General features: G+C 41.5%; 1 long non-coding RNA gene across 1 annotated transcript in view; it reads left to right on the top strand.

The window, feature by feature from the left end:
• Nucleotides 1-8,388: 8,388 nt before the first annotated feature.
• The window catches only part of LOC138643576 (uncharacterized), a 29,787-nt gene continuing 27,252 nt past the window's right edge, over nucleotides 8,389-10,923 (top strand). The window contains exons 1-2 of the long non-coding RNA XR_011314193.1: nucleotides 8,389-8,455; nucleotides 8,701-8,806. This is a non-coding gene — a long non-coding RNA (uncharacterized lncRNA). The remainder of the gene's footprint in view (nucleotides 8,456-8,700; nucleotides 8,807-10,923) is intronic.

Below are 10,923 nucleotides of genomic sequence, written 5' to 3'. Positions count from 1 at the left end.
CATAGGGGCGGGGTTTTCGGGTGTTTGATTCACCCTTTCCTTACCCGCTGGCTGCATGCTGGCTGCAATATTTGATTGAAGTTCATTCTCTGTCCTCCGTAGTACATGCCTGCACAAGGAAATCTTGCCTTGCGCAGGCGTGTACTATGGAGGACAGAGAATGAACTTCAATCCAATATTGCAGCCAGCATGCAGCCAGCGGGTAAGGAAAGGGTGAATCAAACACCCGAAAACCCCGCCCCTATGGCTGAAAATTGTTCCCTCCAAATTCAGGTGACAGAGTCCCTTTAAATTGAACACAGTTAATTACCTAGGAATGGATGTCCCTCGAAAATTGATGAAAAGGCAAGAAGAAAATGGGTCCAGGAGGTTGCCAGGAGATGTACCGTAACATTAAAGGAGCTGCAGGAATTTCTGGTATGTACTGGTTTTGATTTGCATGTGGAAGCCTTCTCTTACAAAGTCTGCCAAAAGCATGTGGAAAAATGTGTTATGGTCTGATGAGACCAATGTTGAACTTTTTGGCCATAATTACAAAAGGTATATTTGGTGCAAAGCCTACACTGCGCATCAAAAAATTAACATATCCTCAGTGAAGCATACTGGGGGCAGCATTATGCTTTGGGGCTGTTTTTTGGCAGCTGGAATTAGAGCTTTAGACAAGGTGCAGGAAATTACAGTTAGGTCCAAATATATTTGGACAGAGACAACATTTTTCTAATTTTGTTTATAGACATTACCACAATGAATTTTAAACAAAACAATTCAGATGTAGTTGAAGTACAGACTTTCAGCTTTCATTTGATGGTATCCACATTAAAATTGGATGAAGGGTTTAGGAGTTTCAGCTCCTTAACATGTGCCACCCCTGTTTTTAAAGGGACCAAAAGTAATTGGACAGATTCAATAATTTTAAATAAAATTTTCATTTTTAGTACTTGGTTGAAAACCCTTTGTTGGCAATGACTGCCTGAAGTCTTGAACTCATGGACATCACCAGACGCTGTGTTTCCTCCTTTTTGATGCTCTGCCAGGCCTTCACTGTGGTGGTATTCAGTTGCTGTTTGTTTGTGGGCCTTTCTGTCTGAAGTTTAGTCTTTAACAAGTGAAATGCATGCTCAATTGGGTTGAGATCAAATGACTGACTTGGCCATTCCAGAATATTCCACTTCTTTGCTTTAATAAACTCCTGGGTTGCTTTGGCTTTATGTTTTGGGTCATTGTCCATCTGTAGTATGAAATGACGACCAATCAGTTTGGCTGCATTTGGCTGGATCTGAGCACACAGTATGTCTCCGAATACCTCAGAATTAATTTGGCTGCTCCTGTCCTGTGTCACATCATCAATAAACACTAGTGACCCAGTGCCACTGGCAGCCATGCATGCCCAAGCCATCACACTGCCTCCGCCGTGTTTTACAGATGATGTGGTATGCTTTGGATCATGGGCTGTACCACGCCTTCGCCATACTTTTCTCTTTCCATCATTCTGGTAGAGGTTGATCTTGGTTTCATCTGTCCAAAGAATGTTATTCCAGAACTGTGCTGGCTTTTTTAGATGTTTTTTAGCAGAGTCCAGTCTAGCCTTTTTCTTCTTGATGCTTATGAGTGGCTTGCACCGTGCAGTGAACCCTCTGTATTTACTTTCATGCAGTCTTCTCTTTACGGTAGATTTGGATATTGATACGCCGACCTCCTGGAGAGTGTTGTTCACTTGGTTGGCTGTTGTGAAGGGGTTTCTCTTCACCATGGAGATTATTCTGCAATCATCCACCACTGTTGTCTTCCGTGGGCGCCCAGGGCTTTTTGCATTGATGAGTTCACCAGTGCTTTCTTTCTTTCTCAGGATGTACCAAATTGTAGATTTTGCCACTCCTAATATTGTAGCAATTTCTCGGATGGGTTTTTTTCTGTTTTCACAGCTTAAGGATGGCTTGTTTCACCTATACGGAGAGCTCCTTTGACCTCATGTTTACTTCACAGCAAAACCTTCCAAATGCAAGCACCACAACTCAAATCAACTCCAGGCCTTTTATCTGCTAAATTGAGAATGACATAACGAAGGGATTGCCCACACCTGTCCATGAAATAGCCTTGGAGTCAATTGTCCAATTACTTTTGGTCCCTTTAAAAAACAGGGTGGCACATGTTAAGGAGCTGAAACTCCTAAACCCTCCATCCAATTTTAATGTGGATACCCTTAAATGAAAGCTAAAAGTCTCAACTTCAGCTGCATCTGAATTGCTTTGTCTAAAATTCATTGTGGTAATTTCTATAACCAAAATTAGAAAAATGTTGTCTCTGTCCAAATATATATGGACCTAACTGTATGAGTAGTTTCAAAAATCTGTCAATTTTGCAAGAAAACCTTCAGGCCTGTGCTATGAAGATGAAGAGGAATTTCACCTTTCAGCATGATAACAACACTAAGCATACCTCCAAATCATTAAAAGAATGGCTTGAGCAAAAAACGTATGTTTTGGAATGGCCCAGCATGACCCCAGACCTGGTTCTAATTGAAAATCTTTGGGTGACCTTAATAGGGAGCTGCACACAGGAGATGCTCTCACAATCTGACAAATTTTTGAGTGCTATTGCAAGGAAAAGTGGGCAAAGATTGCCAATACTGGATGTGCAATGATGATGGACGGCCACTCAAAAAGATGAGATGTAAGGTACAGCAACAAAGTATTACTTTAAGGGTGTGCATAATTCTGCAATCACATTATCGAAAATATTTTAATCAATGAATTGAGCGACATTAAAGAAGGAAAAAGTTCTGAAATTCTTCTTCTTGGTATGATTTTTGGACATGACAAAAACCTTGTAACAATGTAACAGATGTTTAAACTTTATATATACTGTGTGTGTATATATATATATATATATATATATATATATATATATATATATACACATACACCCGTGTGTGTATATTTATATACAGTATATAGTTATGTGGATATTTTAGATCTATATATCAATATATATTTGTATGTGTACATATATTCTGTATATATCTCACATATAAAGCACCATAGAATAAATGGCGATATAATAATAAATAATAATAATACAGCACTATGCAAAAGTTTTAGGCAGATGTGGAAAAATGCTGCAAAGTAAAAATGCTTTAAACAATTCAGGGGATAATGGTTTATTTTTTCATCAATTAACAAAATGCAAAGTGAATGAACAAAAGAAGAAAATAACCTGAACCAAATACATTTTTGGTGCGACCACCCTTTGCCTTCTAAACAGCAGCAAATCTTTTAGGGTATGTGCACACGTAGAAAGCTCCTCCGCGGATTTTTCCGCAGCGGATTTGATAAATCCGCAGTGCAAAACCGCTGCGGTTTTTCCTGCGAATTTATCGCAGTTTCTATTGCGGATTCCGCTGCGGTTTTACATCTGCAGTTTTCTATTGGAGCAGATGTAAAAACGCCTGCGGATTCCGCACAAAGAATTGACATGCTGCGGAAAATAAAACGTTGCTTTTTCACAGCATGTGCACTGCAGATTTCGTTTCCCATAGGTTTACATTGTACTGTAAACTCATGGGAAACTGCTGCGGAAACGCAGCTGCGGAAACGCAGCAAAATCCGCATCGTGTGCACATACCCTTAGGTACACTTGAACAAAGCCAGTCATTCTGTATGATTATAGTCAGGTCTGAGTAACCAATTCTACCAAACAGGTGACAATAATCATCCTTTTCATATTGAGGTTGAAACACGGCCATTAACTGAAACACAAACATCTGTGTAGGAGGCTTAAAACTGAGGTGAGGTTGTAGAAGACAGTTTCATGTCACAGGTCACACAACCTGGCAAGACTGAGAGCAGCAACGAAACATTTTCAACCTACGTAGAGTGTGTGATGGTGCTGACTTTAACCCTACTGCATTGACATTTACACTGATCTAACTTTTGGTAAAGAGAATAGAACCAAAACATGAACTGTCTCATGGTGTTTGATGCATTTTTTCCTTTTCCTCCTGTTTTATTTTTCTATCTTCAATGATGATTTTTCTTGTATCCCAACAAGGCTCCTCAGACTCCTCGGGGTGATCTTATTGGGTCTGCAAGCTATTAACTATCGCTTTGCCCATAGAGCACTTGTCTAGGCTGCTGATTATAGAGCTGGATTACTACAGACTAGGGTTGAGCGAAACGGATCGTTCATTTTCAAAAGTCGCCGACTTTTGGCAAAGTCGGGTTTCATGAAACCCGACCCGATCCCTGTGTGGGGTCGGCCATGCGGTACGCGACTTTCGCGCCAAAGTCGCGTTTCGTATGACGCGCTTGGCGCCATTTTTTTCAGCCAATGAAGGGGCGTGGGCAGAGTGATGACATAGGTCTTAGGGGCGTGGACGCCTATCGCCATGTTGTCGCTTGTGCGCTGTAGCGATTTGCACTGTGTAACACCAGCTTTTCAGTTCAGGGACGGACGGAGGAGAGAGAGAGAGAGAGAGAGAGAGAGAGAGAGAGAGAGAAATCCCATTGCCTTTGCATTGGGTTTCGTGTTTCGGTCGATCCTCGACTTTTCGCCATAATCGGCCGATTTCACTCGACTCGACTTTTGAGATAGTCGGGTTTCGCGAAACCCGGCTCGACCCTAAAAAAGTCAAGGTCGCTCAACCCTACTACAGACCTAAAATGACATAATGAAAGTTTATCTGAAGAGCGTGCTTGAACATTGTTTCTCTGGGAGATTGAACAGTCTATAGAATATTTACTCGTCATCATCAGTATAGTCTTGTTGCCTGGTGCGGATCCATTTAATTAGTGGATAGATTTCTATGCTCCCATGTCATGTCATGGTAGGATTTCCATAAACTTTGTGAATAGCTGTGTGTTTATTTCGTGCACTTGTTCTGCAGCTGTTCCATGTTCCTCTTTACGGCCATGAATTGTGCAGAACAGCAGAGATTGTCAGGCAGCTGGGCCAAGTGCTGGCCGCTCAATAGCTACCACCATCCAGATGTTCATCACGCAGATGTCTTGCATCACTTGTTTTCTCTGGGGTTATCTAATAAAAAAAATAAAAATAATAAAAAAAGAGCTGTGATTGTCATTTTCTGGTAAAATATTCAGAATAATCCAAACTGCCTCTGTTATATCACATCTCACTAAAAAAAAGGTCAATGTCAGCTATAACAATGGAGTAGATAACACGTATAGATAAAAGTCAATTTATGAGATATTCATTATTGCAATTTTGTAAGCCCATTCGCACAAATTATTTGTGATGGAAAGTTTGGGAAGTAAATGCATAAAAATCTATCAGAAAAAAATGTAAAAATGTATATATGTTTCTGCCAGTCTGATTTACTTCCTTGGCCTCCATCACACCTCGTCCACCATATGTGAGATGATATTGTCTGGCTACGTCCTCTAATGGTCACCATGGATGTCCGCTCTAGTCTCCACAAGCCACAGCAAAACCTTTGAATGATAATATTCTGGTTTCTTGCAGTCACAAGTATCATGGATGCAGATATATTTATTAGTTTAAGCAAACCTGTCCATTCACACAAAACCTGTAGAAAAGCATAGCCTCACTTCCCTTATTCTCAACAAGAAATTAAGTTTGATATTAGTCTATATGCTATGCTATTATATCTAGGGACTAGATTTTGCTCATAATTTGCTATCCAGTCTCCATGAGTGAACTTCTCCCCTTCGTCAATATTCTGCCAGCACTATAGGAGCTGCAACTTCCTTTTGCTCACTTCCCAATTTGCATTATGCCTGCCATTCTTCAATGAATCATCTTATATTGGTGCATTTCTTTTATACTGTTTGCTTCTGTTGGGAGTGAGATTTGGATTATATGATGTTACTGAATGCTGTATTAGCTAGATGAAACTTTGTTGTCCTATTAAATTTTAGTTTTGATCTATGTACTAGTCCAAACGTTCTGTAACTTGCCATCTCCTATTCTTGAGTGAATGGTTCATGTTCATCAAGATTCCGCCAGTACAATAGGAGTTGGAACTTCCTTTGCTTCACTTCCCAGTTTGACTTGTACCTGCCATTCTTCAGTGGATCACCTTATGGTGCTGTATTGCTTTATTCTGTTTGGAAGGGATATTTGATGATACCCTCTGCATTATATGTGTTACTGTTTATTATATAAGCTTGATGAACCTTTGTTCTATATTACATTTTGGCTTTTTTCCAAAAAATGTAATGTTTGATCGCAGTGTTCCGGGGGTTAATGTGCCAGGAGCAGTCCATGCCGGATGTCAGCTGACACTCGGCTGTGCTTCCCCCCCCCCCCGTTTGCACGGCTGATTGCGTTAGACATACTATCCCGTCGGTGGTCATACGGGCCCATACCACCTCAATGGGATAGTACGTCTAATGTCCGAAAAGGGTTAAATCTGCAAGTCACAAATAAGCAACATGTGTATGAGACTTCAGGATTCTCATTCACTTTACTGGCATCAGGAGACCCTTCAGATTTTGTGAGAAATCTGCTCGGAACAAAAAAATGTGAGAAATCTGCAATGTGTGCACAGGCCCTTAGATATTTTTCAAGGCCTGCCCCAAACTGAGCAAGTCTGGCGGTACATGAAATCCCTGCAAAGTCCGGAGACAGAATATATCTAATGTACCAGGACGTGCATGTTAGAATGTTTTTCATTTAAAGGTTTAATTATTTGAATATTTTTGTATTATATTATGAGTTTAACAGACGGCAAAATTAATCCTGAAAATGACACCAAATATATTTGAATGATGCACATAGCATGATAAATTTAGCAAATAATTGGGCAGTTTTACTTTTGTATTATCTAATTGCTGGCATGGACATAGAAGGTTCACTTACAGTTTTTTTTTGCTTTAAAAGTGGATCGCCCCCACGTTAGGGCAGTGGGGGAGCCGGGTCCCTTCGGTTCTCGTCGGGGATGTCATGGTGGCTGACCCGGTCCGCGGCCCTAGGGGAACGTCCGTTGTAAAATGGGGGAAAGGTCTTTAAAGGGATAATGTTCGTGACGCCACCTGTGGTATTCGGTCAGGGTGACCGGCGCTGCTTAGGGGTCCACTGGGGTGATGTTATGGCAGCTAGATGGTATACCTTCCCACAGGTGAAGTATGTCCCCAGGGCTTCCCAGAGTGTAGATGGTGGATGATATAAGGCGCAGGGAATAACGAGGACACAAGGTTGCAGTCTCTTTACCTTTACTGAAGGCTTCAGCATCCACAGTCCAGGGTAGGGACCACAGGGTAGGCAGAGTCCGGCCGGTCTGAAGGCAATTCCAGAGTCCCCTTATCCAGGTGGAATTCAATAGCCTTCCTCTAGCGCCTGAGTGTTGTAGTCCCTCCCTGGTGAGCAACTCGGTAAGGTCCTCACAACTATTGTAGGTGTTAAGTCTCTTCATCTCTGTCCCCCTGATGTATAGGATAGGACAAAATCCGTATGACTGGTGGCCTGAGGCTTTTTATAGGGACCCTAGAGACACTCCGGCCCCCACAAGTTGCCACCGTGCCTCCTGGGTATATGGCCGGGCAGCCAACGGAAGAATCAACTGTCCTGCCAGTCTCTGAAGTAAAGCATAGATATCCTTACTCCCTCGGTGTTCTGGCTACCGGTTAGTGCGCTTCAGAAGGAGGCAGCCTATTTCTAGCTGGTCTCCCCCCTGATGTTCCTCTCCTTTTGCTATGACTTCGTTTCTCACTCACTGCAACACAATTCCTTTCAATGTCTCTTTCTTTGGATGCTGCCGCACGTGGGGCAGGCGCAGCTCTGTGAACCCTCGTTCTCCCACAGACCTCCGTCTGCTCTCCTCTCCTCGTTCTGACTTTCTGTCCAGACTACCAGTTTTACCTAATTGTGAGGAGTGCCCTAATAGATAGAAGCATGGCTCCCCCTGGCGGCCTGGAGTGTGAAGTGTGTTTTGTGGTTGTGAAACCTGGACAGAAGATCTCCTTCATTGCCCACAGACGTAACATCACTCCCCCAGGTGGAAGAATAACATTACTGCAACGACTAGGACTCTGGGGCGCTGCAAAAGTACATTACAATTGTGCATGTAAATGTAAAAACTGCTTCCTTTCCTGTCTCTACATGTATGTATTCTGTTGGACACATAAGTACTGTAGCTAAAATAAAAAAACAAGAATTATGATGATGTCTCTTTTACAGTCATATTTTTATTATTTGCATGGCAACATATAACTCTGTATAATATACTACAGATGTCAAAGATTGTAAGGGGAAATATATCAGACTGATTAAATCTTCCAAAGAGAACGGTTTCTTAGCTCGGCGCGTGGCTTTGTTCTCTTCTATTTCATGTTACCTAAAGGACTTTGATCTTACACTTTGCTGGAAGACGATAGTTGTCCTAGGGTTAATAGGTAACTATAGAAGCTCCTAGTAACAAGTGGTGTCGTGTGCCAAGCTGCTTGGGCAAAGTGGACACCCGTGATTAAAGGACTCTCAGGTGAAAGGCTGCTTCATCTACGTAACAAAGTCACACCGCATTTCTCATAATGTTCACTTGTAGTTTTATAACTATGACCTAAGCATTGGCCAATTATGTCATTCATCTTAAAAAAAATTTTGTAAAATTGTTTTGTTCCAGTATTTGAAATGTCGATATTCTAGCACTTGATCCTGGTACAGGACTGAGCAATGGCAACTATTTATTAAGAAAAAAACAACTAAATGGCATCTATTTTTTTATAGGCATTTAATTGGATCTGTCTTTCCAAACACGTTTCATGCTGGATTATCATTGCACAGTGCAAGCCAAAACCAATTGTGAATTCCTGTGGTTTCATAGAAAGTACAGGTAAGGCACATAAAAACCACAAGCTTCACCTGCACTTTCTGCAATTCATCCCAACACACGGTAAGGCGACCTGCAGCCGTGCGTATTTCTTGTCATTCGAGAAAATCAGAAAAATTACGCAAATGATACTCTGATCTAACGCTGATCAGAGTTTGATCATAGTGTGATCCAATTCTTTTGGATAAGGAGAAGATGGACAAAAAAAACAACTCAATCTTCACCATTCTGTGAGGACGCGGAAATCAGACAGCAATCAGGTCTCATCCGAGTGCAGTCCGATGTTTGCAACGCACTCATTGACTTGCATGGCTGAGTGTGATCCGAATATCAAAACAAATTCGTACATGCATCTATTTTTCCTCATATTCTATAGACTAACAGGTCCAAAAGCGACCTGATGTTTTATCAGATCACACTCGGACCTAAATTACACTTGTCTGCACTTGCCCTGAACCATATTTCTGCAATATGAAATTCCATAAGTTTTAGAGATATATTATTATTATTATTATTATTATTATACATTTTTATAGCGCCATTTATTCCATGGCGCTTTACATGTGAATACGGGGCAAATATAGACAAATACATTAAACATGAGCAGATAACAAGGCACACGAGTACATAAGGAGGGAGGACCCTGCCCGCGAGGGCTCACAGTCTGCAGGGGGTGGGTGAGGATACACTAGGAGAGGGAAGAGCTGGCTGTGCGGCCTGGGAGCTTTCAAGGAAAGTTCCCACGATCTATGAACAGCCAGCAGAGGGCGCCTCACCGCAAATGAAGCTAAATATAGCTCATTGATCTATATTTAGACTCATTCCCCGGGGTTTTGCAGCGAGGAGTAGCATTGCATTAGCAAAGCTCCTGGCTGCAAAATGTTTTAACCCCTTCAGAAGGATTTACATCGTTGGACTTTACAGATCTGTGGAAGGTAAGTATATTGTTGGTTTATTATTTTTTTTTTGTCACAGAACGAGGGTCTTCACTGAGTGGATTGGGCGTTAAATAAAAAATTACAACAACCTTTGTTTTTATTTCATTAAAATAATTTTTAATAATGTGTGTGTGTATTTTTTTAACCCTTTCTTTCAATTGGATTAATAATGGATAGGTGTCATAATTGACGCCTCTCCATTATTAATTAGGCTTAATGTCACCTTACAATTGCAAGGTGGCATTAACCCTTCATTACCCCATATCCCACCGCTACACGGGAATGGGAAGAGAGTGGCCAAGTGCCAGAATAGGCGCATCTTCCAGATGTGCCTTTTCTGGGGTGGCTGGGGGCAGGTGTTTTTAGCCAGGGGGGGGCCAATAACCATGGACCCTCTCCAGGCTATTAATATCTGCCCTCAGTCACTGGCTTTACTACTCTGGCGGAGAAAATTGTGCGGGAGCCCACGCCAATTTTTTCCGCCATTTAACCCTTAAATATAATAGCTAGAACACCCAAATTTTGCATATACACACTACTAACATTAGTAGTGTGGAATATGCAAAAAAAAAGGTGATATGAGATGGTTTACTGTATGTAAACCAGGTCTCATATCATGTCGGGTTTGTGAAGGAGAAAGCAAAAGCCGGTAATTGAATTACCAGCTTTAAAGCTATCTAGCGCTGCACTAAATATAAATATATATATATAGGTGTCTCCCTGACATATATATATGTATATATACCTATTCTATGTGTATATATCTACTCTAATCTAACCTGTCACTGTGATTTTACTGTACTCTGCGCTGAATTACCGGCTTTTCAAAGGAGACCCGTGCGTAAAAATCGGACAGCAATACGGATGTCATACGGATGTTGCGATAAAAAAATCGCATGACACTCGCATGACACTCGCATGGCACTCGCATGGCACTCGCAGACGTTACATCCGTTTTTTCGGTCCGTAAATCGGACCGTTTTTTTCTCACACAAGTGGAAAGTGGCCCTTAGGCTGCCGTCACACTAGCAGTATTTGGTCAGTATTTTACATCAGTATTTGTAAGCCAAAACCAGGAGTGGAACAAATAGAGGAAAAGTATAATAGAAACACGTCACCACTTCTGCATTTATCACCCACTCCTGGTTTTGGCTTACAAATACTGATGTAAAATACTGACAA

Source organism: Ranitomeya imitator, chromosome 6 (genome assembly GCF_032444005.1).
Source record: "Ranitomeya imitator isolate aRanImi1 chromosome 6, aRanImi1.pri, whole genome shotgun sequence".
Lineage (NCBI taxonomy): Eukaryota > Metazoa > Chordata > Amphibia > Anura > Dendrobatidae > Ranitomeya > Ranitomeya imitator.
The sequence above is the reverse complement of the archived record's forward strand: the minus strand, read 5'-3'. Positions and strand labels throughout refer to the sequence as shown.